This window comes from Rhipicephalus sanguineus, unplaced genomic scaffold (assembly GCF_013339695.2).
Source record: "Rhipicephalus sanguineus isolate Rsan-2018 unplaced genomic scaffold, BIME_Rsan_1.4 Seq5429, whole genome shotgun sequence".
Classification (NCBI taxonomy): domain Eukaryota; kingdom Metazoa; phylum Arthropoda; class Arachnida; order Ixodida; family Ixodidae; genus Rhipicephalus; species Rhipicephalus sanguineus.
The window spans coordinates 9,901-31,379 of record NW_023615477.1 but is presented as its reverse complement, the minus strand read 5'-3'; the positions used below and the strand labels follow the sequence as shown (position 1 = coordinate 31,379).

At 47.2% G+C, this 21,479-nt stretch overlaps 1 long non-coding RNA gene across 1 annotated transcript; it reads left to right on the top strand.

Annotated features, from left to right (window-relative positions):
• Positions 1–14,445: 14,445 nt before the first annotated feature.
• On the top strand, positions 14,446–16,509 carry LOC125756719 (uncharacterized). The gene is made up of 4 exons (XR_007414702.1): positions 14,446–14,518; positions 14,581–14,675; positions 15,126–15,198; positions 15,978–16,509. It is a non-coding gene; the product is annotated as an uncharacterized LOC125756719 (long non-coding RNA).
• The last annotated feature ends 4,970 nt before the right edge of the window (positions 16,510–21,479 follow it).

The following is a 21,479-nucleotide window of genomic DNA, read 5'->3' as shown; positions in this document are numbered from 1 at the left end:
AAAAACCTGGAGGACGTTTGAGCTTCGCCTTCAAGAGTAGAACGCGATAGCGTAATCGGGCCCCGTGCGCATCGCCTTCTCAATTGATAGAGTTTCGGTTCTCGGTGAATGCCTCAGCCGTGCCGCAAGGAAACGAACGTCTGTGCGCGTAGCATTGGCCGTTTCAAAACTATCCTAGAGTGCCTACTGCAAGTAGACTTGCGAAGTGCCCACTAAACCATAATTCTTTCCTTTTGCGAATCGGCGAAGGGCTCACGCGTCCGTATAAGGCAACATGCGATCACACGCAGCTGCTCACTTTGTTGATGCTCTTGCTGCTGCTGATGATTAAATATGTCTGAGCGCTTTGTAATGGGTGGGCCTTCAAGAACACCCGCTCGTTGCACAATTCACGTGTTTTGACGCCTGGAGCGATTCTACGCTTCTGCCACGCAACGCTGCTGCCACGCTTCTGCTACGCCTTTGTCATGCCTGTGTTCGATTCTCACTCGAACCGAATATTTTTATTATTTATTTTATTTGCCACATTCTCGATTTTTCGGTCAAGGACAACGCTGATCTTTCCTCTCACAACCAACGCCGTCGCCGCCGGCCCCGGAATTTCTGCGAAAGGAGCCCTTTAACGCTATCGCGTTATTATGCAAATCGGTTACGCGGAAGCCAGCGAGGACGTTCACGGCTTATTGCTAACATAATTTCGGTGTTCATTATAAAAGCATGGATCAAGGCACGTGTGAGTGCGACACTCAAACTGCATTTTAAATTGCCCGAAGGCAACGTGCGCGATTTGAAAGTTAATTAGTTCGCTACAGGTCGTATGTATCCGCGATCGCCTGATAACTCGCAACATCGGGGGGGGGGGGGGGGGGTCGAACAACTTGTGCTATGAAAAAAAAAAGAGCGGCTTCGCATACATACCTGTATGTGTGGTGCCGGTCCTTAGAAACAGGCTCTATTTGTGCGCGTTTTCTAAATCACATGCAAAAAAAAAAAAAAGTTCTGCAGACTGTACCACGCCACAGCTACACAACCACAGCGCGCGCGCGAAATAATTGCAAATTCAGAGAGTGCGGTAGCACACCCATCATCAGCGAGGACTGCAGTGCATCGCTGAATGCAAAACGCGTTTCGTGCGCACTAATGACGTCAGAAGGGTTGCAGTTAACGGCACGCACGTCCGTTGTGGTCTAAACGGGAGCCGATTTATCTTTCACAGCCGCAGCTTCATTCCCCCGCCGTTAAAATGGTTATAAATAGTATTAACTGCTCTAATTTTATAACCAGTCCGTCGAACGCTATTGACGGCGTTCAGTGACGACACTTGCCGCGGTAGCCGAGCTGCTCGAGGTCGCCGGTTCGATCACCGGCCACGGCATTCGCACTTTGATTGAGGCGGGGTGCAAAATAACACCCTTGTACCTTTATTTAGGCGCACGTTGAAGAACCCCGGGTATAGGCGATGCGCAAAGCGCCGGCGACGCCATCTGCCGCCACGGCTCGGAAGCGCTGATGGGTCCTGGCGAACAGTGTTCCCGCGAGCGTCTACGCGAGTGCACGGATGGATGCGTTTTCATCACCGTGTTCTTATTTCTCCATTTATGTCGCTAAGTCTTCAGCGAACGCTACTACGTTTACACTTGGTCGCCTCGCCTGCATTGTACGCTACAATGCACATGAGGTTGTTATTACTGATAAGACGCGATACCTAGGCTCTCTTGAAAAAAAAAAATTGCTGTGGCTTAGCTCGGCTATGCCAGGATATACGTAGCGTTAGCAAAGGTTCAGCTGATTATTCTGAGCTTTCCAGATGGTCTAGGATTAGCTTGATTGTCATGCTTACTGCTGCTCCAATGACACACATTCGGCCACATCGTTCAGAACCGGTAGACCTGGCGGCATGGCCGGGTAACGATACCCATTGGTAACGCTAAAGAGTGAAATGTTCTGCTTAACGAGAAAGTTCTTGCACGTTGTACAAACCCGCGTCACGGTTTCACCCCACTCAGGCGCCGCCTCAACGTTTCACGCATGGCACTACTTAGCGGCGTCAAGTCTTTCATGTGCCATAGTCTTTCACACACAGTCGTACACGTATCCAAACCAGGGGCGTATCCAAGGGGGGGGGGGGGGGGTTGGGGGGGGTTCAAACCCCTCCCCGAAATTTTTCAATTTTGCTTGCATATATATACATGCACACATACAAACACACGCACGAACATACATAATGTATGGTTGAACCCCCCCCCCCCCCCCGAGAAAAATAATTTCTGGCTACGCCCCTGATCCAAACGGATTCTTTACGAAGTCCGTCTCGAAGGTCCGAGTCGCACTGGCGCTTTCGCTAAGTTTCACAGTATAGGCAGTCGATCGGCGAGCCTTGACGTCATCGACGGCGTCTTGTTGTTGCTGCTGCAGAGGTGGTCGGGCACGTCGCTCAGCATCCTGGCGACGCCGCTTTGCTGGACGTTCCTCCCTTTCCTCCAGTGTCTCCGCAGCACGTTTAGCCTTCCTCTGTTCATTCTTCGTACGCTGAACCGCTAACTGCGAGGCAACTACTGGATCCGATGACATAAGCTTCTCGGCTCTTCTGCGCCATTGAGCAGCATTTGCGCTCTCCTTCTCCATGGCGTTACCCACCTGCAAAGGCCAGTCAGAGGCGCTATCAAGCGGCACCAGCGCATTGTCAGACGGCGACTGCACAGCGAAGGCGAATAGCTGCGCGCGTCATGGCTACGACAGGAGGATGAAACTTCGCGTTTTTTCTGTCCCGTGACGGCAGCGATCCTAATGTTTGGGGGCTGTACTACCTACGAGCATGAATGAACGTTCTTGTTCCATTTTATATTTATTACGAGGTTACTTATTAACTCCGGAGTTTTTAATACGCAAGTGAACCGAAAAGGTTGCAGTTCGAGATTGCGAAAATACGAGCGCCACCCGGAGTCCATGGTAAACGGGAACTGCGCCGTCCTATCTCTCACGGAGAAAAAGGGGCGTTTTTTGTGGCGCGCCCATGACTGCTACGGCCTACGTTGTCCCAAAGGCCGCTTTTACCACCGTAAAGTTTGTTTTAGCGAAAGCCTTGCAAGCTTCAGCGAAACAAACGCATGAATGGATTCGCGCCGTCATCACAAATCGTGCTGTGCTGAGTGGTGTCAAAATTCTTCACGCCACGCCGGCATAAAAGTCTTTCGGATCCCGGCGGAAGAAAGGTACGATCTGCATTCTGGTCGTTTTGTTTTCTACACTTGCACGGCGTATCAGGATGCGGTTGCAGCAGTAGCGTAAAATATTCAAGTTGTGTTTTTACTGTATGAATGGTACGTTTAGGCAATAAAGTATTCAAACAAACTTTGCTCTTTATTCTTGTCTAATTTGGGCAAACCTTCATCAAACAGAACGCAACGATTGCCGTTTTGATCATGTGGCGGGTTGCGCAACAGGAAGAAGGTCGCACGCTCGCCATCTGAACTACTTCCGCTCGCTCAATCTGGCTGGTGCATCCCAATAGAGCTTGGCGCTAAATCCCTCCCCCGCCCCCCTCAGATCCCCAGTCCTCATCAAGATGGCGTCCCCCAGTGCGTGTCGGCAATGCGCCGCCATGTTTTTATACCGCTCCCAAACACCAGACGTTCATCCGGCGCTGCGAGCGAATATCGCATTCCATGGATGGTATAGGAAGTTTCACTCCCCTGGCTACGACGTCACCCCTCTCGAATGCGCAGAGCAGCAGCGGCGAGTCGCGCGCGCCGGCGCCAGTCTGTCTGCCCGGCTACCACGCCACTCCTCCCGCTCTCCGTCACCAGCAGCGGCGCGCCGCGCGCGGCGATGGCGGAGAGCGCTTGAGATGCCGGCTCCGCACTCATCCTCGCCCATGCGCAGCACGGCTCGTGATGACCCACGGTAAATCGGCTCCGGCTAGGCAAGTGTAGCTAACGCTACAAAACGAATGGCGCGAAGCGCAATGCCAGAGAATGTGGGGCAAGGTAACGGCTCCTTTACAAAAGCGCCGTGGAATCACACGTGTGCTGTACGAAATCGGCTGCATTCTACCTATTGATGGCACTGGAATGCGATCATCGGTGCAGAATGTTCGCTGTGCGCTTCTGAACCGATGATGACAAGTTTATCGTTTAATATTTCACAAATTTATCGTGCTGGTTTCAAAGTTTTACCAACGCTGACCCTTCGCGTGGCCGCACCTGTGAAATCTATACGCCGGTGCGACAGCGCTCCCTCAAAATCTACTATATAAACACATGGCACGTAAACGAAGCTACTGTGTTGAGAAAAAACGTTGGTTCACGCGTCAACGCATGCAGGCGTTAGTGATCGGGACGTTATAAAGAAAGCGATGTACTTACGATGAGCTCCACTTCATAGGGAAGCTTGTTGACGCTTGTCTGTGACAAACACTTGGCGCGTATGGTGACATTGTCGTCCCATACAGCTGAGACATCGGACACATGTCCACTATTATAAAGTGCGGCTCCTTTGCGCACACTATCGCCGCAAAAGTAATTATATGGGACGCGCACAAGCTGCAAATCGCACGCGCGCAAATGAGGCGTCTGCTACGCGACCCACCAGCTGTTCCAACAGCCGCCGCTACACGGCTTTCAGTGGCGCCCCTATAGGCGCTGCGCATCGCGGATAGTCGAATTAGTCCGGAGACCCTACCGCGCACCTCTGTGACCGCGGAAAAAAAACAAGGCCAACTAATTTTACGTACGCAATTAACGGCACTTCACTCAATAAATATTGAAGAACATCGACATCTAGGCGTTACATTAACCTCTGATCTCAATAGGGAAAAACGTGTCGGTAATATAACCTAAAGGCGCTACGCAAACTATCATCTTAAAAAGAAGCCTGGCGCTCTCACTACACTTGACTCTTTTCTCTAAGAGCTGACTTGCCACGTATATGAATCTCTTTAGAGAGGCACACCAACTCCCTTTGGAGATGACTGTATACTCTCTTCTGAGAGTCCTGGGATCCAAAAAAAGAGTTAATGTGTCACTTTAAAGAGAGTAGTATACGTGGCACTCAGGAATGGCCGAGAAGGGTAACAGATACTCTTTCTTTCTTTTTTACTTCAATTGTAAGGCCCGTTCTCGAATGCAATAACACAGTACTGATCTGCAATATCTGATCTGCTACTGTACTGATGTGCTGATTACTGTACTACATGATGTACTACATCTGATGTACTGATCTGCTACTGTACCCAGTAATTCATCTTAGATGAATGGATTTTTCGGCTGAAGCTTGTTATAACTCACAGAATTCGGTGGTGCCGTACGAAAAGAAAAAGAAGAAAATAAAAAAAAAACGCGCAGAGAAATGCAGCCCACGAATTTCGAAAATGCGCCGGCCGCGTGCGTGCGTTCTTGTATGCGCCGTTCTCCAATAACTGATCATCTCTTGATCGTGGGCTCGTCGGCGATCGGTCGTTTCTGATATGGCAATCTTATCTTTTGTCGAGGTCAGTTGTCGTTTTACGTTGCCACATTTCATTGTTGCCTGCACATGAACTCATGGCTGCCGTTGTTGCCCTTAGCAACTGAAGTGTTGCTCTGCTAAGCACGTGGGTGATTGTTCTGTTCCCGGCATGGAGGAAGGAAACGGCTAGGAGGGAGCATTGCGCAATGCGAGAGAATGAAAAAGAATAATATCTGGTGTTTAACGTCCCAAAACCACGATATGATTATGAGAGACGCCGTAGTGGAGGGCTCCGGAAATTTCGACCACCTGGGGTTTCTTTAACGTGCACCTAAATCTAAGTACACGAGCCTCACACATTTTCGCCTCCATCGAAAATGCAGCCGCCGCGGCCGGGATTCGATCCCGCGACCTTCGGGTCAGCAGTCGAGTGCCATAACCACTAGACCACCGTGGCGGGGTAGAATGAAAAAGAAAGAAAGAAAGAAAGAAAGAAAGAAAGAAAGAAGAAGGAAAGAAAGAAAGAAAGAAAGAAAGAAAGAAAGAAAGAAAGAAAGAAAGAAAGAAAGAAAGAAAGAAAGAAAGAAAGAAAGAAAGAAAGAAAGAAAGTACGTGAGGCACGCCCACGCCAAGCTTCGCTTGTCCCAATTTTCCAGATATATGGCAAGAGGCTCCTCAATTTTTTTTTTCTCAAACTGTATACGTCAACGAAGCTGCTACCCTACAAATAATTTGCAAGGCCTGTTCTGGAGTATGATAGCACAGTACTCCAGGGGCGTAGCCAAGGGGGGGGTTGGGGGGGTTCAAACCCCCCCCCGAAATTTTTCAGTTTTGCTTGCGTATATATACACGCACACGTACAAACGCACGCACGAACATACATAAATATGGTTGAACCCCCCCCCGAAAAAAATTTCTGGCTACGCCCCTGCAGTACTCATTTGCAATTCAATACTCAGTAACTTATCCTAGATAAGTACACTCCTGCAGCCCCTCGCACGGAGATGTCCCTACCTGATTCTCGGGAGAATGATCACGCGAGGAATCTCGCGGGAATTAGCGGCGGGAGCTACAGGATGCGGAGCCCGCGCGGGCACGGCGCAGGAAATAGCTCTCTCCAGGCCCGTATATCGTTTTCATTTCCTGCGCCCCGCTCCCGTTCCTATATATACACAGTCGATCACATTACGGAGACGGGGATCCCTTCTAGGGCCTTCCGGTGCGGACGACGGCCGGCATCGGCTACTCGATGCATTCGGGCGCCGATTGGATACGGCGAAGCGGCTCGTGTCGTCCCACGATTGGTACAGCTCGGGTGTCGCGTGATCCATCGCTGTACCAACCAATCGACGAACCGCGAAACGCTGCAGCGTCAGTGTGAGGCGAGAGCGGGTCGACAAGCTGTCTTCTGGACAAAACTGACTTCAACCGTCGTTTACACAACCCTCATCAAACATTACAGCTGTAGTTGCCAACAAATACCTCCTCCGTCAAAAAATGAGAGGTTTACTTCTGAGAAATCCGCGCGGATTTCCTTAGGAACTTAGCTCCACAGACGGGCGTATACGGCAGTCTCACCGTCCGTGATCCTTCTTTCAGCTAGTGGGCTTCCGATGATTTGAACTAATGTACCGATTCGATCGTATTACCCGCCACGGTCGTCTAGTGGTTATGGTGCTCGACTACTGACCCGCAGGTCGCGGGATCGAATTCCGGCCGCGGCGGCCGCATTTTCGGTGGAGGCGGAAATGCTTGAGGACCGTGTATTTAGATTTAGGTGCACGTTAAAGAACACCAGATGGTCAAAATTTCCGGTGCCCTCCACTACGGCGTCTCTCATAATCAAATCGTGCTTTTGGGACGCTAAACCACAACAATTATTATTATACTTCGATCTTATTGCCATATCGCCATGTTTACCGCGGTACTGCTACCGCTCCGACTTTTTACTTTATATTTATTTTCTGCTTTCTTTTTTCTATGGGGCTGTGAACTAGTCAAGCTGTCTAATACAGCTTTTTTTCACAGTCCTTTCTTTCTGTACAACAGAATGGAAAATAAACTTTGACTTTGACTTATTAAGTCAAAAGCCTTGCCACATCAAAGGCGAAGAGTGACCGTCGGTGGCATCAGCAGCGTCAACACGAGTGACGCAAAAATCATCATGCGGTGACGTCACAAGACGCGAAAATTTGTGACGTCACGTGGTGACGTCATCACATGACATTGTCGCGGGCACTGCAAAACCACGCGAGATGCTGAAAGCTCCGGTACAATCGACTGAGAATAAAAAGAACATGGCTTTCGGATTCGAGTCGTCTTAGGCGAATTCATAAGGGACAGTATGAGTTTTTTTACAGCAGCATTCGGTTGTGCCGTAGAACGAACGCGTAGTCGAATTATTCTTTCCTCGTGAACCCAGAGTCACCCCGTGCGTAGGCCTGCTTAATCAATACGGTTATTGCATGCGTAATACACGACTTACAGTGCGTCACGGTGCACTGCGAAGATACGATAAGCGGAGTTCTATATAGTAGCGAGGCACGCACGATACATCAACAATGCAACAGGCGGTGCCAGAGAAGAGAACAATCAGATCAATGAAGACGCGATATTTGGTGAAGCCCATTCGATTAGCGGCAACGCAGGAGCTAATCACCGGGTTGATGGAGCGGTATACTTTCAGAATATACCTAGCACGTCTAATGTGATTGACTCTCGTGAAAGGGTGAACGTCGCTAATGCCGACGTACCGACGAGAACCCGGTGTTCTCTTCCTGCTCCATCTAATGAGTAGTTATATGCCTTGCCATGGAAATCTAATATAATAATAATCGTTGGGGTTTAACGTCACGAAACTACGATATGATTATGACAGACGCCGTAGTGGAAGGCTCCGGAAATTTCGAACCCCTGGGGTTCTTTGACGTGCACCTAGATCTAAGCACACGCGTATCTAGCATTTTGCCTGCATGATGCGGCCGCCGCGGCCGGGGTTCAATCCCACGACCTTCGGGTCAGCAGTCGAGCACCATAACCGCTAGCACACCACGGTGGGCAGCCGTAGAAATCGCACGTCCGTCAATGTTCAAAGTGGGAGGAAAGCAGGAGAACCGGTGTAGTTACTTCGGGACCCTCCATTCTCTTTGTGACGTCACCAAAGTCAGTTAGACAGAACTCCACTGCCGAAAGTATATATCTTTTCTCGTTTCTCTTGCAACGAAAGAAAGAAAGAAAGAAAGAAAGAAAGAAAGAAAGAAAGAAAGAAAGAAAGAAAGAAAGAAAGAAAGAAGAAAGAAAGAAAGAAAGAAAGAAGAAAGAAAGAAAGAAAGAAAGAAAGAAAGAAAGAAAGAAAGAAAGAAAGAAAGAAAGAAAGAAAGAAAGAAACTGAACGAATACGACTGCATCAACGCGTATGTTTCTGCACCCACTCCTTGAAGGCCGAATTATGCAGACGACCGAGACCGTACCGATGGCAACGGCTCCTCACTGAAGCAACTCGATGAGCACAAGCTGGTTACGTAACTATCTCTTTAACGAACACACGTTCCTTCGCAGCTTAACCTTCGTTGAAAACATTGCAGCCAGCTAGCGGATGAGAACTTGCAGTCCCTCTACATATAAAGCCCCCACGAGTCGCCGAACACAAGGTCTTGCGGAAAGAGGTTAAAGGGGAGAGAGAGAGAGAGATGGCGATCTCTACACTTACGCTCCTTTACAGCATTTACGAATGCTCCTCCGACCAAGCGCAAGCCGCGAGACCACGGTAATCGAACCTGCGACACGGACGAAAAAAAAGTGTTCCACGATCTAGCAGCAACGCCAGTGTATACGTCCCCGGGGAATCTAGTTAAGCTAACGCTTACGGTCTCTATAAATCACTGTAATGCTATTCCCACGTAACTGGATTTCCGCTTACGAAGGGTAATGAACTACTAACGCTTTCAATCTCCGCTTTTAGGGCCCTGGCGGGTTGTTGCTGAGAACATACAATCCACAAGTCTCGGCTCGACTTGGCTTGGATAGCGAGGAGGGAGTGGAGGGGGAGGGGGTTGCTGAGATGAACGATTCATCAATGTGATGACCAGCGGCAACCATTAGTTGCCGGGGCATTAAGTATAGAGAAAGAAGGTACCCCCGATTAAGGAGTAATCAGCCGGAAAATGGGGTCCGTTCTCTCTCTCTCCTTCCCACCCCCCCCCCCCCAACCTTACGGTTACGTTTCCTGCTGACGATGTAGAAGCGCAACGTTTTTTTTTTTTTGCTTTATCTGTCTCCATTGCTCCGGGAAACGCTCAGCGCACATTACAATGCCGGCGCGCGCGCGCACGCACGCACGCACGCACGCACACGCGCTCTCGCTCGCACACACACACATACTGCACGCAACAAGACTTCAATGCAGACAGCTACAACAGCTGGGGATTTCGTTTTAATGAAGGACATCTGAACTTGACGTGATACTGATAAAACAGTAAATTTTAGACGGGATCGAGGTTTACTTCATAACTGTGTTTACGTCGATCTATAGCGGCAATTAACATACTGATTATTAGAAGTAAAAAAAAAAAGAAATGAAGGCCGCATTGCGCGCTGAAAGCCCTGTACCGGTGCATCAGAATGACTTCAGGGATTTGAAGATTATAGTCATATATAGCCACAATTGCAGTGAAGCCAATAGACAGTACCAACTGCCTGCAAGGTGCAAGAGTGTAAATGAGAAACAACGGAAAAATGATCGTATTCTAACACTCCATTCTATCGGAGCTAAAGGATAAACTTAGCGAGCTTTAGCAACTACGTATTTTAGCGTGAATTACAAATACTACCGATATTGATATTCAGCGAACTAACTAAAAGTCACATATATACTTTACGGCCCTTTGCAAGCTCAGCGGCTATAATTCGCCATTTGCAATATGATATCCGTACTGTATAAAACAATTAAACATAAGGCTAAGTAGAAAATTTCAGTTACTTTTTTACTGTGTAATGTCGATATTTCGGGCAAATAACGCCCGCGGTTCGAAGTAATCGAGCTTAGCGATTACGTACGATTCCGGATATACCCATCAAAGACCATTAAAAACACTGTATTGTCTAATAAAAGCTGTAATGTACTTGTGTGCTTGTACACTTATTTACTTGTAATGTACTTGCATGTTTTCTGTTAGAGAATGTACATACATTCATATGCCACATCTGTGACTTCGTTAGCCTACGTTGGTTCCGTGCCATCGTTTGCGTAACTCGATCTCTACGCAAATGCAAGCGCCTGTGCTTCGCGATACCGGTGGCACCGCAGGTGCACCGTACACCAGTCCTCGTTTTTTTTTTTGTTTTTTTTGTTTTTTTGCAGGCAGGTCGAGTAAAGCTTAGCATATATAGATCGATACGTAACTTGAGATCTACGAAATCCGAGGAGCAATGATTTCGTTATGGAAAAATGATGTCTGGTACTTATGGTAGGATACGATTGAATACGGTACGCGCGAAGAACATGAGGACGAAGCAAGGAAGAAGACACAAGCGCAAATTCTCAGCTGATCTATTTCAGAAAAAAAGAAGAAAAAGAGAAGAGTTCCTTTTTATCACTCTTATTTCTAAATAAGCGTGATATATTAATGCATTTCCATTATATCAGACGCTGCTTCCCCTTTTCCTTCCTTCTCGTGTTGTTTGCAGATGTGTTATGAAGCATGACACATTGTTCTGCATACCGTTTTCCCTTCATATTGCCAGGCGCCCTCATTCCTTTATTTTTGATGTCACCGGATTTCACCCACAAAAGCCTGTTACCACCAGTCGTCGCAAGCCGCGTCGCAATGCTTAGAAACGTCGCGATTGTTTCAGACTGTGCCGTTAAGTAACCGAGTTTATTCTAGACCTAACGAAAGCACCAGCGATAACCCTGAAAGGTTCGATATGGCATCTATAAAAGCCGACGCATTTCACAGACGAGCAGATTAGCCGATGCCCGACGTCTGTGCCCGCCGTTATCATTGTACAGCGAGTGTTGCTTGTATACTTTGAGTCATTCTTTTACTGGGCACACGTCCGCCAAACAAAGAGTTTAATCTTGACTGACTGAGTTCTGCTTTCGTCACCGCCACAACCTCGTGACAATATTGTAACTATTTCCTCTGTCTCTCTCTATAGACAACCTCGTCGATACGTTCGCGTTTCGCGCGATGTCCCGTTGTCAACGTTGGCGATATCGTTATCGAAACTACGCGATATATTAGTGAATTCGGATTCTACGTTTTCCCGGATAGTACGTATTGTTCCCAGTTTTTCTTTTCTTTTTCTTTTTTAGAAACGTACGAACGTGAGCTTACTGTATCTCTCACCCCGCCTTCAAAGCAGCAACGCTATTCGACTATACAATTATTGCAATATATCACATTTTGTGCGGCTTTTTCCAAGAGCGGAAGATGCACGACGAAACGTGCAAGACGCGCCGGAGTTTGACATACACCCCCACCCCCCTTAATCACACTGCTTGGTATTAATGAAATTACAGTAATTAAAGTACATTTTTGCTGTAATGAGCGATGTAATGGATTACTTTTGTCGGCTGGTAATTTAGATATGCAGCGTATTACTTCGAGCGGGTAATTTCAAGAAAAATCACTCATTACTTTCCCAATTACTTCTCACTGAAATACAGCATGTCCGCTTCCCTCATGGCATAAAAAATTGACCAGAAAAGGAAAGAAAAATAACAAACACAAGCTAATCTGAGCGCCAAACCTCGATCGCGGGAACGAAGCAGGCCCACAGAAACGCCGCGTATCATCCACACACGAACCCTTGATTAACATTGCTTTTGCTAACTTGTGTTAAAGTAGTTTCCCTAACTTTTCAAAAGTAACGACAATGTGATGTCCTTATTTTCGGCCAACTGTAATTCGTAATGTAACTTAATTATTTTTAAAAAATTCTAGGAAAGCAATTAACGTTGATGTAATTTAATTACATTTTATTTCAATTGTGCAGCCTCTGCCCCACATACACAAGGAGGAACGAAGGTAACACAGGATGCATTATGTGCCCGTTCTAGTGTTCGGTTTGACAGTGTTGCACAGCTCGCATCACGTGTCAATAAGTCACTGCGGTCCAGCTCATTTGCTCTTCTTGTGCTCAGGTCTGCAGAGCTGGCCTGTCATGCGTCGCTCGTGCAATCGTCATCTACGCCGTGGGTTTTCCTCTGCCTATATACGCATGCGATGTCGTATTTCTTCTGCACTTAGAAAGACAGCGCCGTTTTCCTATCCTTCAAGAACTTATATGCCTTGAACATATTCGAAAAACAGCGCAAACACGACGCGGACATAGAAGAAGAAGGGACAAAGCACAGCGCTGTTCAAACCACAGCGAAGTTCAGGGGAATATGGAGGCTTGCAGCGATGAAAAATCCTTGAACATGGCAATGTCGCCGGAGCCAACGCCTTGACAAGTGTCCTTGTTCTCTCCTACAGTGAAGTGTACATATCGCTCGCTGCCTTGACGAAGACGAGTCCACTTGCCGAAACGTCGTTCCCCGTTCAAGGACTTTACTATGCGCCTTGAGAGAAGCGCTGTTACTGTTCTTGCTCTGAGAGGTGAAGACATGTAGTCAGTATAGACTTCTTTTCAGTCATGACTCGTAGGGAACAGGACGGTTTGTCCAAACAAGTCAATTTCAAGTTCCCGCTCAGCCTGTTGCAAGGTAACCAGTGTCCTTCGCGAGACCTTGGAAGCTATTGCCTCTAGACGTACAGTACGGTCCACTGGCAGAAGGAACACTCGAATACGCACCTTTCATATTTTTAAAATGGTGCATTCAGACGGAAGAAAAATCAGGTGGGAAGGAAAAAATCTGCTGTGCTGCTGAATACTGACCTCGATGCTGTCGAGCGCGGGGCCCCGCATACGAAGGGAGGATACAGTGACGCGCCGATAATGGCAATTTTTTTCTTCTTTTTCTTTTGCGGATAACAGGCACCGACAGTGCACATTGCACTGCTGCACATTACGTTCCTACGAAAAACTGCGTAAAAAAACAGGGACAAGTGAGACACACGTTCCCTTGTCTTGGTTCGCATCTTCACCTTAAAATCAGCGTTCAAACACGGGCCGCTTTCTGAGATAACCTCGTTCGGCGACAACGCCACTTTGACTGCCGCAGAATCCCGCGTGTGCAACGATTAAAGTGACAACTTACCCGCTACTCTCCAACCCGCCAATCAACGCGCAATGTAAGTGATAGATATCTCACAAGTGATCGTCTTAAATAAAGTGAACCAAGCGCCAACAGAGATGAAATCGACTGCGAGCACAGCCGTACGGCTCGAGCAAAAGAAAAGTGCACTGGTTGCCAAGCACTGCTGATTTGTCTAAAGCTGCAGCGTTCCGCCGCCAGAATTCCGATGTGAAAAACAGAGGGGCGATCGGAGATCTGTTCGTTCCGCGTTCGTTCTGCGGTGCCTACGTCACAGAAGTGAGAGGAGGCGCAGCTCTCCCGCCTAGAACCGCCGAGAGGAAGAGAACAGCCAATCGTGAAGCGGACAGCTTTCCGGAAGTAGACGCGCATCCTGTGACGTCGGCACAAGGACCGCGAAGCGTTTCTCGCCTTTTAATAAATATAATTGCTTTACAGAAAATTATTGTTTTTGCTTCTCAAGCTCAAACACTCTTTCAAACAGCAACAGCTTTGAGTGATGATATTTAATAATGTTAGTTTTTTTTGACGTCGTCGCTAGATGGTGTCGCGCACGCGAAAAAAAAAGAGAAAAGTAGCGGCTGACGTAGTTTCAAATGTCGTCCGATCGCAACGTCTGCGTTGGTTCTCGGGTGTCGGATCGTCAAAAGGAGCTTCTGCTGGCTTTTGTGAAAGAGCACCCACAGATCGCGAGTCTGTCGTGCCCGCTGGAGCCGTCGTTCACGAGGGAGGACCGGGACGACATGTGGCAGGAGCTAGTAGCGCTTTTGAACGAAGAAGTCCCTGCGCGTAACACCAGTGGCAAGCCCGATGGAGGAATGAGCGCTACTATTCGCAGCAGGGTCTTGCCAAACTCCGAGGGCAGCAGAGGTGAGTGCGAGCACAATTGTATTGTGGTCGGTCATCTTACACGTCCCGCTTGTGCTTTACAGCAGCACCCGAGGCGGCCAGATTTCGGATTACCGTGGCCGCGTCGTGCTTGACAGGGACGAGTGTGCGAGGCCCATAGTTCGGGTGGTCTGAATCGGTAAGCACTGGCTTAGAATATCATTGTTACTTGTATGCTGCGAACAAGTGGGCTCGTTTGCTTCGAGCCATTACGCGCTGTTAGTTTTACTTTTTCAAACAATATCGAGTGGATCACCCGGCCGCCGCGTTAGCTGAGGTGCTAACACGTTGCGCCGCCCAGAACAGAATGCGAAACAGCCACATTTGCGGTGATGACGAATGAACAGCCGCGAACTATATTTCGAAGGCTCACTAGAGCACCCTACTTGTTACAACCCATTTCTCAGACCCTCGAGTCGAGTGAGGTGCGTAGCCAGTAGGCTTGCCTCCCTCCACCCCTCTCTCCGAAGTCTGTGTGTCATAGCATGCCGCTGTTGAACATTCTAAAAAAACATTGCTATTGTCCACTTCCACTCCATACTTCTTATTGCACTCAGTGTGTCAATCAAGAAACTTCTTACTATAACAGGTGAGCCCTGCTCCAGCTGCTACTGGTGTGGCTGAAGAGGATGTGGCCCAGGATCTTTCCCGTGCCCCAACTCGTAAGTTTTCGCTGATTTATTTGATTAACTGTAGATGGTGTTACATGCTCACAGGTGATGCTCATGCGTGCAGGCATATGTTTGTGAAGAGATGACATCTGTGGGCATAAAGACAAAAGGCTGCACAAAAAAAATTTGGCAAACGGTTGCAGGAGCTAGTTGTATGCATAACTGTCAGATGGAATAAACAGGTGTCCTGCCTTGCAGATGTAGCAAAAAGGTAGCATTGCAAAAATGTTCAACATCTTGAAATGTTTCTCTATTTTGTCAATTGCTTCAAAAGTGAAACTGAAAATGTGCTATTGCTAAATATACTGTTCAAAAAGCAAGCTCGTTATATAACTTTTTCACATAGCCATCATACACAAATGCACATGTTAGCACCTGTGTTACACCTGCTTGCTGTATGTTTTGCATACTGCAGCAGCTAGGGTTTCGGAAGGAGATTGTGTCAGTCATCGCGTAAAGCCGGGCAAACGATTGTGTAGCCCTGAAAAGGGCTGTTTGGTTGCTTCTCATGCAGAGGTGGTTAGAGGCGTGAGATGCGTTTGATGAGATGAGCGAAAATGAATTCCGGCACCGCTTTGGTCTGTCCAAACGAAGTGCGTTGGTTGTGCGGTGAACCAAGCACCATTCATGGATGCCGTTGGGTCAGTGGATTTTCAACAGAGAGGAAATTATTGCACACACTGAAACTCTTCACGAACAGAAGCTTCCAGCGAAGAGTCAGTAGCAGGAAATTTATAGATGATAATGGCAACACATTTCTTAGTTTCCAGCTCATGCCGCAGCTGCGAGATGGGGGCAACCGGCAGGCCGAGGCGCTGGAGTTACTAGCCGCAAACACCAGGCGGCAGGGCCAGGCATCATTGGAAAGCTGCGTCAGGTTCAACTTCTCGGTGACGCGGTCCACAAATTGCAAGGCGTTGGTACCCTCGCCCGGGCCCTCATTGCAGCGGAAGGCACCTGCACAGTGATTTGTAAAGACTAGTTGTACATATATGTAGATTTATTTTTGTTCACATCACGAGCTATGATACGCTGGTTTGCTTCAATGGTGCCCTGCAATTTTCTTTCAGTTAATTTTCTTTTTCTGCATATCAGAAGCACTGATGTGCTGTTTCATTGTACATAGTAAAGTGTAGCTCAATGGTAAATCGTGTCCTGCGATGTCATTTCTTTTTAATCTCATCGTGCGAGGTGATGCATTCAGCAGTTTTGTAGTACATGTGCATAGCACAGTGTGGTTTCATTTATAAATCATGTTTTGCCATGTCATTTTTTAAAATCTCATTATACAAAGTCATGCATTGAGCAATTTTGTAGTATATGCACATAGTGCACTGTAGTATATCCTTATGTTTATAGTGTATACGTGTAGAATATTGTGGCACACTGTACGTTTTCTATCGATTTTTACACATCCTAGAAAAAAAGAAAAGCGTTTGTGAATGGTCTAGGTTGCACAACAATTTTGAAATATTGCAAGACCAAAAAATAGTTGACGAATACGTGTTGCTGTTGCTTAGAAGTGTTTAGATAACAGGATTGGGTACAAACAGAAATCAGTAATAGAGGAAGACATATCAGCAACCAACAACTTGCATTTTTAGCGAGTTCAATTAATACCGGTTCGACTGTGCCTTGTTTTCATGTAATACAATGACTTTCGTGCTGCGAGACGCGTGTGTTGTTGCAGAGGAGCAGCAGGCACTTTGTAATAACTCCATTTGTATATTATAAAAGGAAGCTACTTTTATATTCTTTTCCTTGGCATTAAATTTAAAGGATATTTATTTATTTTGCTTTTTATGTGCATTGCTCGTGATACTTGTAATAAAATTTCAATTCTGACACCACCCTTGTTGTTCACTTCATTTACAAGCACGATTCTTGTTGCACTAAAGCTACCGCATCTTGCTGTACTGATTCAAACAGCCTTTTACGGTTACCACTTTGGCTGTGAATGGCACCATGTGCCATTCACAGTTGAGCTCTCACTTGTGCTTAGTGTGAAGCGCCATATTTTACAACCTGTTCGAAGTATTTCATCAGCATGGCGTTGTGTGACAAGGGGGCATAGGTCGGCAAACTCACGCATGAGTCGACTCAGATTCAGATCGAGCTGTGAGTCCAAGTGAGTAATACATTGGTGAGTTCGAGTCCGGGTGAAAACATTTTAGTGAGCCTGAGTCCGAGTGAATCCGCTTGAGGAAAATTTTGGTGAGTCTGAGTTTCGAGTGAGCCCCAAGAGCAAAATATATTTCACGAGTGAGTCAGGGTGAGCTTCACATTTTTTGCCAACCTATTCAAGGGGTTATTCATTGATAGGAGAACGCTGTTTCGTTGATATGTGTAGCAAACATTTGAAGTGTAGTAAAAAAAAAACACAGTGACAAACACAATGAACAAAGACAAACACGCACCACACAATGCTGCCGAGGTCGTTGCAGGCGGCGGCGTACTCTGCGCAGGTGCTCAAGCATGCAGGCCCTGTGGTTCTCGAAACAGGTTCACTACACGGTTGCGCTGCTGCTGGCTCCCGTTGTGGTGGTGTGGTGGTGGTAGCTCAGCTGCTGCTGGCAGCAGTCAGCATCGTCGGTGTCGTCATCGTTTCCTTCGAGAACAGGCTCATGTGCCGCCAACGCAATGTCGTGCAGAGCTGCACAAGCAGCAATGATGCTTGAGCAGCTGTGCACAAGCTTACAGCGATGCACCACTCCACAACATTGCGCATGGCGGTGTGGGCCTTGTTGTAGTGGTTATCAGGGGTGCCACGAGCTGGTCGTCCGGGCACTGGTGTCAGGAACCACGGTTCTAATGTAAAGCTGGAGTCTCCTGCACGAGGTCGGCATGACAGCTGTAGTGATAACGTCTTGAATATGGCAAGCATTGACAGCACTTACCAAGCAAGCCGAAGTTTTGCTTCCAGGTGCTGACGGAGAGGGCTCCCCCGCCATACCCACTAGTCATGACATGACCCCAGGAAACATGGACTGACATCCAGAGGTCGGCATCACATGTCTGCAGAATTCAATTCAGTCAAAATTGTACCCATAAATGACCTTGGGTACAATGTTGGGTATTAGGTTAATGTAACTACATCTGTCTTCACTGTTACTGACTGTTGAAACATAGCTATGGACAAATCATCGACAGGGTAGGACTTGTACCATAAGTTCTAACACGAGGACAATGCAGTGTCAAAGGGTAGTCTGCATGTTTACTGCTTGGAACAACCCATCTTCCAGCCACCAAAGCCTTTTAACCAAATTACTGCTGTATGTTTAAGGCAATGTATCACAAAATATCTACAACACGAAAAACTTCGACTGAAAAAAGGGTTATGAAACAATGCGTATTTAATGTACATTCTAGGGCGCGTTCCGAGGGACCGAAATAAAGTTTATTCATCTATCCATGTATTGATCCATGTAACGTCCATCACGACAATGAACAATAAGGACATACTACGGCACATTCTGGGAGCGCTAATCTCAACAAGTACAAATCGAGAATCAAGCTTCGGGTACACATGGCGAACGAGCAACGGTAATATTATGCACTGTGCAGGCCGCTGAACCAAAGTGTACTCCGCGTCACATGATTTCATCGCTTATCCTAAGCGAAGTGCCCTGAAACGAACCAATTCCCGTTATGGATAGATCGAAAATACCGCTCCCACTTATACTCAGTTGCAACAGCCTCAGTAAAGCGGAAAGTTTAAGCGATATAAATGAAACAATTCGCTACGCATACAATGCATGAATAATACTCACGATCATGGTGTTGAATGCGTAGAGTCCCTTCCCCGACATGTAATGCGTCGTGTCCGCGGAGCTCAGGCCATGGGGCTTCGGGATTGCGATGAGCGTACCATCCACGCACCCGACCACAACGGGAATCTGCCCGAGCCGCGCGAACGCCGCCTTTGTTCGCTCTTCGCGTCTGCGGTCGCCGGAAAAGGCCACCCACCGTTTTTGCCCGCGAACGACAGTAATGGCGTGTTCCTGACGGACGACTGCGACAGGCCGCTGAATTCCTCGCAGCCGACAGCTCGCTGGAAGCATCCGAATCGCAAAAATCTCAGCGCGCACAACGCCTTCCGCTCTGTTTAAATCCCACTGGTTCGTTGGCACCCGATGACGGGGCCGAGATCGTCGCACAACCAAGGTACAGTACGTTTCGAGAAACGAAAGCGACGCCGGAATTCACACTCTCTCATCTCTTCAAACGCATTTCGCACCTCCTACCATTCTGCATCTGCTTCGAGAAACGCCAACGTAGCAAGGAAGCACCGTTGCAAGCGCCATTTTCTCAAAATCAGCTGTTGCGGCAGCCGCAACCGCCGCATCACTCGAAATACATGCAGTGCGACGCCGTTGTTCGCTCGAGAGAACGCGAGCGAACGGGCTCGCTCTCCGTTCACTTTTAGCAGACGACATGCTCGTTATGACGCGGCATGACGTCACCAAAAATGAAAACATCAAGGAAAAAAAAGAAATGGCCACGCCCCTTAGAATGGCGCGAGTTGTCCGGCTTCAGCCAATCGCGTGCGATCATCAGAACGAACGCGAACGAACGGCGCAGAACAGAGATCTCCGATCGCCCCCCTATTCTGCGATTAGACGACGTTTCATAGTGCTTGGAGACGATTGGAGGTGGTGGAAATTCTCATCAAAGATATGAGCATCTACCGTTCAGAAACGCTGTATTTTGCGATTTCACGACGTTTCGTCGCGTTTGGAGACGATTGGACATGGTTGTATTTTGATTAAACGTATAAGCTTCTAGCCATTAGAAACGATCTATTCTGCGATTTGACGACGTTTCGTCGCGTTTGGAGACGATTGGAGAATGTTGCATTTTTGATTAAACATATAAGCTTCTACCCGTCAGGAACGACCTATTGTGCGATTTTACGTCGTTTTATAGTGTTTGGAGACGATTGGAGGTGGTGGAAATTCTCATCAAAGATATGAGCTTCTACCTTTCAAAAACGCTTTATTTTGCGATTTCACGACGTTTCGTCGCGTTTGGAGACGATTGGAGATGGTTCTAATTTTGATTAAACATATAAGCTTCTAGCCTTCAGTAACGACCTATTCTGCGATTTGACGACGTTTGGTCGCGTTTGGAGCCGATTGCAGATGGTTGTATTTTTGATTAAACGTATAAGCTTCTAGCCATCAGAAACGACCTATTCTGCGATTAGACGACGTTTCATAGTGCTTGGAGACGATTGGAGGTGGTGGAAATTCTCATCAAAGATATGAGCTTCTACCTTTCAAAAACGCTTTATTTTGCGATTTCACGACGTTTCGTCGCGTTTGGAGGCGATTGGAAATGGTTGTAATTTTGATTAAACGTATAAGCTTCTAGCCTTCGGAAACGATCTATTCTGCGATTTGACGACGTTTCGTAGCGTTTGGAGACGATTGGACAATGTTGCATTTTTAATTAAACATAAGCTTCTTGCCTTCAGTAACGACCTATTCTGCGATTTGACGACGTTTGGTCGCGTTTGGAGCCGATTGCAGATGGTTGTATTTTTGATTAAACGTATAAGCTTCTAGCCATCAGGAAACGACCTATTCTGCGATTAGACGACGTTTCATAGTGTTTGGAGACGATTGGAGGTGGTGGAAATTCTCATCAAAGATATGAGCATCTACCGTTCAGAAACGCTGTATTTTGCGATTTCACGACGTTTCGTCGCGTTTGGAGACGATTGGACATGGTTGTATTTTGATTAAACGTATAAGCTTCTAGCCTTTAGAAACGATCTATTCTGCGATTTGACGACGTTTCGTCGCGTTTGGAGACGATTGGAGAATGTTGCATTTTTGATTAAACATATAAGCTTCTACCGTCAGGAACGACCTATTGTGCGATTTTACGTCGTTTTATAGTGTTTGGAGACGATTGGAGGTGGTGGAAATTCTCATCAAAGATATGAGCTTCTACCTTTCAAAAACGCTTTATTTTGCGATTTCACGACGTTTCGTCGCGTTTGGAGACGATTGGAGATGGTTCTAATTTTGATTAAACATATAAGCTTCTAGCCTTCAGTAACGACCTATTCTGCGATTTGACGACGTTTGGTCGCGTTTGGAGCCGATTGCAGATGGTTGTATTTTTGATTAAACGTATAAGCTTCTAGCCATCAGAAACGACCTATTCTGCGATTAGACGACGTTTCATAGTGTTTGGAGACGATTGGAGGTGGTGGAAATTCTCATCAAAGATATGAGCATCTACCGTTCAGAAACGCTGTATTT